Raw genomic sequence first — 6000 nt, 5'->3', positions numbered from 1 at the left:
TGAGATAACCGCTTTTAAAAAATCGTCTTCCTGACTGTCGTTTTTATTCTTGTTTTGGAAAACGGTTGATTTTTAAATTCGATGTAAGATAACACTTATTCATGACACAACTTCGCTTCTAAGAGAAAAAACTGTGTCAGAAGAATACAGTCAAAATAATGTGAAAAATATTTTCTTAATTATTACATATTAAAATATTACATAATATTTTACATACACATCAAGTATTACATAATATCTGCTGTGAAAATAAATGTGATTACAAAGGATTAGAAAAAAAGTTTTGATAATGCAGGATTTTCTTTTTTCCCCTGGTATCTCTGGTAACTCTTCGATGATGAAAAAATTGAATCTATCGTCCTTCTAATCACAGTGTTCCCCCCGTATTTGATTAACCACATTTACCAAAACGAAAAAAGGGAATCCATGAAAGTGAACACAATTTCTTGTCCTCCTATGCAAGCTGTGGGTTTTCTACCAAAATGACCAGCTGAATCGGTGCCTTTTGATAAGTTTATCGTAAGTAAGAGTATTTATGACATAAATAAGAGACAGAGCCTCTTCGTGTTTTTTTAATAAATTTATTTTATTTTATTTATTTTTGGCTGCATTGGGTCTTCGTTGCTGCGCACGGGTTTTCTCTAGTTGCGGCAAGCAGGGGCTAATCTTCGTTTTGGTGCGGGGCTTCTCATTACGGTGGCTTCTCTTGTTGCGGAGCACAGGCTCTAGCCGCACGGGCTTCAGTAGTTGTGGCTCGTGGGCTCTAGAGCGTAGCCTCAGTAGCTGTGGCGCACAGGCTTAGTTGCCCCCGTGGCATGTGGGATCTTCCCGAACCAGGGCTCTGCATTGGCAGACGGATTCCCAACCACTGTGTTGTCCCATGTCCCCTGCATTGGCAGACGGATTCCCAACCACTGTGCCACCAGGGAAGTCCTGAGTCTCTTCATCTTGATGTTGGTTACCTGGTGTCTGACCAGGCAGTTGGGTCCCTGATCTCTTACCAAGAATATAGATGACTTGATCAAGGGTCACTAGCAGATTCTCCTGGCAGGACAATTAATAAGATACAGAAACGGAAAACCTGAGTTGTTAAAGTTAACAATTACCTCCCCACCCAGCATCACTCCACAGGCACCGTCCCTGCTTCAGCGCCCAGTAAATCATCTACCTAAATGCATTTGCACCCAATCATTTTTTAAAGTCACAATCTTTGCAGTGTCAACTTGTCAAGGGTCAAAGGGAAGAGCAGGCAAGATTCCCACATCAATCTGCTTGTAGAAACCGTCTCATTTCATTTCAAATCACCTGCTGTGCTTGAAGCCGACGATGGACAAACCGTCTTCCTCCATAAAACCGTGACAGCCCAGGTCGAACTTGGGCCATCATTCATTGGGGCAAGTCAGGCCGCTTCTGTCATTAACTACTTTTAAACGGCTGTGCGGGGTTAAGTGATCTTGCAGGGCAGCCACAGATATAAATACTGTTTGGACAGTTTAATGTCGAGACCATTCCTCTGAGATGAAAACTGTGTAACCCAATAGAACAGTTGTCGATACGAGGATTAAGGTGCCTGTATTGTTACCGGGAGCCGTGCCTTTACATGGGTTTTGTGTACATGACCCCATAGGAGACTCTGAATGGTGTCCATCCACCTGACACAGCTCCTAGACAGTGTTCTGAGAATATTAAAAACGACTTCAGGCATTCAGAGGGCCACCCTCCGGTAGGCGTTCTTAGAGGGTTTACATTTGCCCTTGAGAGGCTGATGGGAAAATGAGAGCACCCTGCTGCTGTGGGCGGCTCCAGAGCCCCACGGTCAATTGGAATCTCAAAGGTCTACAGCTGGCCATAAAATCAGTGTGGGCAGTACGGTAACTTGTGCACAGAAGGGTCACGATCGAAGAAATAAGGCTGAAATGATGATCCCATCTCCTTTAGAGAGCTCTTTCCTGGAGGCAAACCCTGTAATATCTAAAGGTGACAATTAATATTTACCCAGTACTTAGCATATATGGGGCATGCACTGAGTGCTTTGCATGCATGACCTCATTTAAATCTCACAACCCAATGAGAAATCTATTTTTAGTCCCACTTTACAGGTGAGAAAGCTGTGGAGCAGAACTGGTAAAAATCTGCCCCCAGGTTGCACAGCTGGTAATGATGGAGTATAGAACAAATGTTGTGTCTGATTCAGGAACTAGTACAGTCAACTACGGCGCTAGACCACCTCTGCTATAATGATGCTCCCTGTGAGAAATTCCACTTGCTGGTCTTATAAAGTATTTATAATACACACTGGCTTAGGTCTCTTTAACATGCTTTAGCTGTGTGCAGAAACAGTCTGAATCATTAAAAGAAGAGAGTTGCTAAGTTACTCGGAGACCTCGAGCGAGTTAAATCCAACCAATATACAAATAACATGAAGACTTTCCGGGGGGGTGTGGGCATGGATAGTTCTGAGAAAATCCATTTCGAAATCCTCAGTGTCCGTATGTTTTCTTTGCTAAAATTGGTCTACCTGAGTAAACATCGTACACATTCTAATTTTCTACCCCATTCACAACTGCAATTCTCCAACCTTACTTCAAAGGCACCCTCTCCACCCCCGGAGTCTTACCCGGCCCCCAGGGTGAAAATCTCCAAGTCACCAGAGACTATCTACCAGGTCCCTGAAGATCCCTCCACAATTTATCCTGTGAAGAAATGAATTTCAACCAAGAGGTTTCTGTGTTTAAAACTCATCTATCAGGACTTCCCTGGTGGCTCAGTGGTTAAGAATCCACCTGCCAATGCAGGGGACAGGGGTTCAAGCCCCGGTCCGGGAAGATCCCACATGCCGTGGAGCAACTAAGCCCGAGAGCCGCAGCTACTGAGCCCGCGTGCCACAACTACTGAAGCCTGCACGCCTAGAACCCGTGCTCCGCAACAAGAGAAGCCACCGCAATGAGAAGCCCGCGCACCGCAACGAAGAGTAACCCCCGCTCGCCACAACTAGAGAAAGCCTGCGCGCAGCAACGAAGACCCAACGCGGCCCAAAATAAATACATAAAACGAATACACTTTAAAAATAAATAAAACTCTATCTATCTATCGAATGTTGTAATATACACTTACGGTATTTGATCGATTTCTAATGCTACCTCGATATGGGAGGAAAGTGTTAACCTTTAGTACCTCACAGTTGTAGGAATTGAAAACAAATTCAATTTACATGCAGAGTTTTGTAGCAGAGAATTACATGGTAACTAGTAAGGCTTTCAAACATAAAGATATCTCATCAGGATAAAATTCTGTGGGGAGTAAGAATGGAAATACAATTTCAGGAAGAAAAAAGAACAATGTTATAGAAGATGATGATGTTTTTTGAGTGGATACCGCTGAATATAAAAGCACCATGATATTCATATTCCTTAGGGTACATTCAAATCAAAGTTTCTCAAACCTCAGCACCATCGACATTTTGCCCTGATAATTCTTTCTTGCGCATTGCATCATAAGATGTTGAGCAGCGTCCCTGATCTACAGACGCACACACGCACGCACGCACACACGCACGCACACGCACGCACACGTGCACACGCACACACACGCACACGCACATACGCGCGCACGCGTGCACACACGCACACACACACACAGAGTTGTGACCACCACAAATGCCTCCAGATGTTGCCCAAATGCTTCCCTGGGAGGCAAAACGGTCTCTGGTTGAGAATCCTTAAACAAGGGACTTAACATTTATTACACGTTTTCAAAATTTAGTATTTAAACCTATGATGCAAAATGTTAAATGTTCACTAGGAATTATGCCAGAGAGAACACAATTTTTCAAAATTATTTTTAGAGGAGTACATGGACAAACACATTTTGAGACCATTGAGTTCAATAGAAACATTCATGACCAATGTGGGGTGAGCAGAAAGAACGTGGGCCGAGCCTGGGACCCCAGGGGACCTTGGCTGGGGCTCATCCCTGTCAACCTTAACTGCCAGGTGACCCAGACCCACAGAATTTGAAGAGGAGCCGGACCATCCTAAAGGCAGGAGCAACGCCATATTGGAACATGGCGACTTTGAATAATGAGCAATTTGAAAGAAGCAGAAATAACAACGAGTGTGCACTATTCTTCAACAATTTCAAAGGGACATCTCTTGAAAAATAAATTGAGAAGGCCAGGTCCGGGAGAACATGAAGAATTTCCCAGAAATGTTAAGACCAAAAGGTCACAGATGACATGGAATTTCTGTGACTCTGTTGTAGCGTATCATGGTTATCCATGCTTACAGTGAACTTGCAAAATCGTTTCACTATAATCGTCTGGATACAAACTTGGGAGTCGAGTGGGTAGAGCCCAGGGGACCTTAGCTTCTCGTAGGCCTGATGAGCAAGCCACACACGAGAAGCCAGGCCGGATGAGGCACCAAACCACCTATCAGACTGTGGCAGGAAAACCACAACCCTTAACAAAAACAAAAAAAAATCAATGGAAACCATCCTGTTATTTTATATTAGTTATACCATCACCTAGCTACATCTATTGTATAGTATCAGATATTTACAGTAATGGTCCTCAAGTATCAACTAAATATCAAAGTGTAAGTACAACCTCCTTCTTGGATGTCTTTAATGACTTGTTTTTTAATGACTCAACTAAGTTAAAAAAAAAAACGTTCATAGTAGCAGAACTAGGAGATGCAGATAGGCAAAACCGAGGAGATGAAATTACCCGTAAGCTCATCACTCAGAGATAACAAAAGTAGAATCTCGGGCATATTCTTTTGAAACTCTGTGTTAGAATTGGCACCTTGGGCTCTGCTCCAACCCCTGCTTTTTGCTAATAAACGCTCCAGATGCCCCCTTTTATTTTCATGGTCCTCTGCAATGATAATGCCCTTATGACGGGTCGTCTCTCGTGACCTTGGGGAGAGCATCGCTCCAGCTTTATAAGTGAGGCAGCAGAGGCCCGGGAAGCTCAGGGTCTCAAACCCACATCCTGTGCTCTGTCCTCTGAGCTACGAGCCTCCAAAAACGAAAGTAGCAACAGTCCTGGAAGCGGGCCGCATGTTCACTTCCAGGTGAGCTGCCAACGTGAAAACACTTTCATACATTTGATCCTAGTTAAGAAGGATCAAAGCAGAAACAGACTCAGAGACATAGAGAACAGACTTGCGGTTGCCAAGGAGGAGGGAGGTTGGAGGAGGGAAAGACCGGGAGGTTGGGGTCAGCAAGTGCAAACTACTACCTACAGCATGGATGGACAAAAGGTCCTACTGTAGAGCACAGGGAACTATATTGAATATCCTGTGATAAACCATAATGGCAAGGAATATGAAAAAGAATGTAGGTATGTGTATAAGTGAATCCCTTTGCTGTACACCAGAAACTAACACAACGTTGTAAATCAACTCTACTTCAATAGCAGAAGAGGATGAGCCAGCCAAGGGTGTATTTGGTACCTGAATCTTTAAAAGCAAAGAAAGTCAGGACGCTTCATCCTTGGATGTTCAGAGCAACCTTTCTGGAAAGTGCTACCTGGATTCTAGCAGGCTGGACCTCCGTTGCTGCATGTGTGAATACATCCATCCAGCCCCGGGGGTGGGGATTGGCAACACACAAACAAAGGCTTAACAACAAGAAGGTTAGTACTGATGAGAGGGGTGTGGTACCACGCAAGCCAAATGCTGCAGCGCCCAGCAAACAAAGGAACCGGCAGGGTCAGGAGACTAGCGTTCACAGCCTCGCCTATGTGCCAGAGCGTCCTGGGCTCTGGGGACACAGCGACGGTACAGACCAGGCAGCCAGGTGCATGGAGTCAAGCCAGGCAACTGGGAGCATAAACCCTTCTGCCCTTCCCTCGGCCGACAAGGCAAACTCTGTCCTCTGAACCCCAGCTTCCTCGACGACAAAACGAAGGGAGTGTCTAGTCCATTGTATGAAATCAGGCAATATGTCTAAACTACGTGGTACATAGTAGAATGTTTGTCGGCCGTGGATGTGCTC

At 44.7% G+C, this 6000-nt stretch overlaps 1 long non-coding RNA gene across 2 annotated transcripts in view; it reads right to left on the bottom strand.

Annotated features, from left to right (window-relative positions):
- Positions 1-580: 580 nt before the first annotated feature.
- Positions 581-6000, bottom strand: part of LOC141278934 (uncharacterized) — a 36266-nt gene continuing 30846 nt past the window's right edge. For both annotated transcript variants that reach the window (XR_012332373.1, XR_012332362.1), the window contains exon 2: positions 581-1044. This is a non-coding gene — a long non-coding RNA (uncharacterized lncRNA). The remainder of the gene's footprint in view (positions 1045-6000) is intronic.

The sequence above is a fragment of the Tursiops truncatus genome, chromosome 1, assembly GCF_011762595.2.
Source record: "Tursiops truncatus isolate mTurTru1 chromosome 1, mTurTru1.mat.Y, whole genome shotgun sequence".
Taxonomy (NCBI): Eukaryota; Metazoa; Chordata; class Mammalia; order Artiodactyla; family Delphinidae; genus Tursiops; species Tursiops truncatus.
This window is presented reverse-complemented; position numbering and strand designations above follow the sequence as displayed.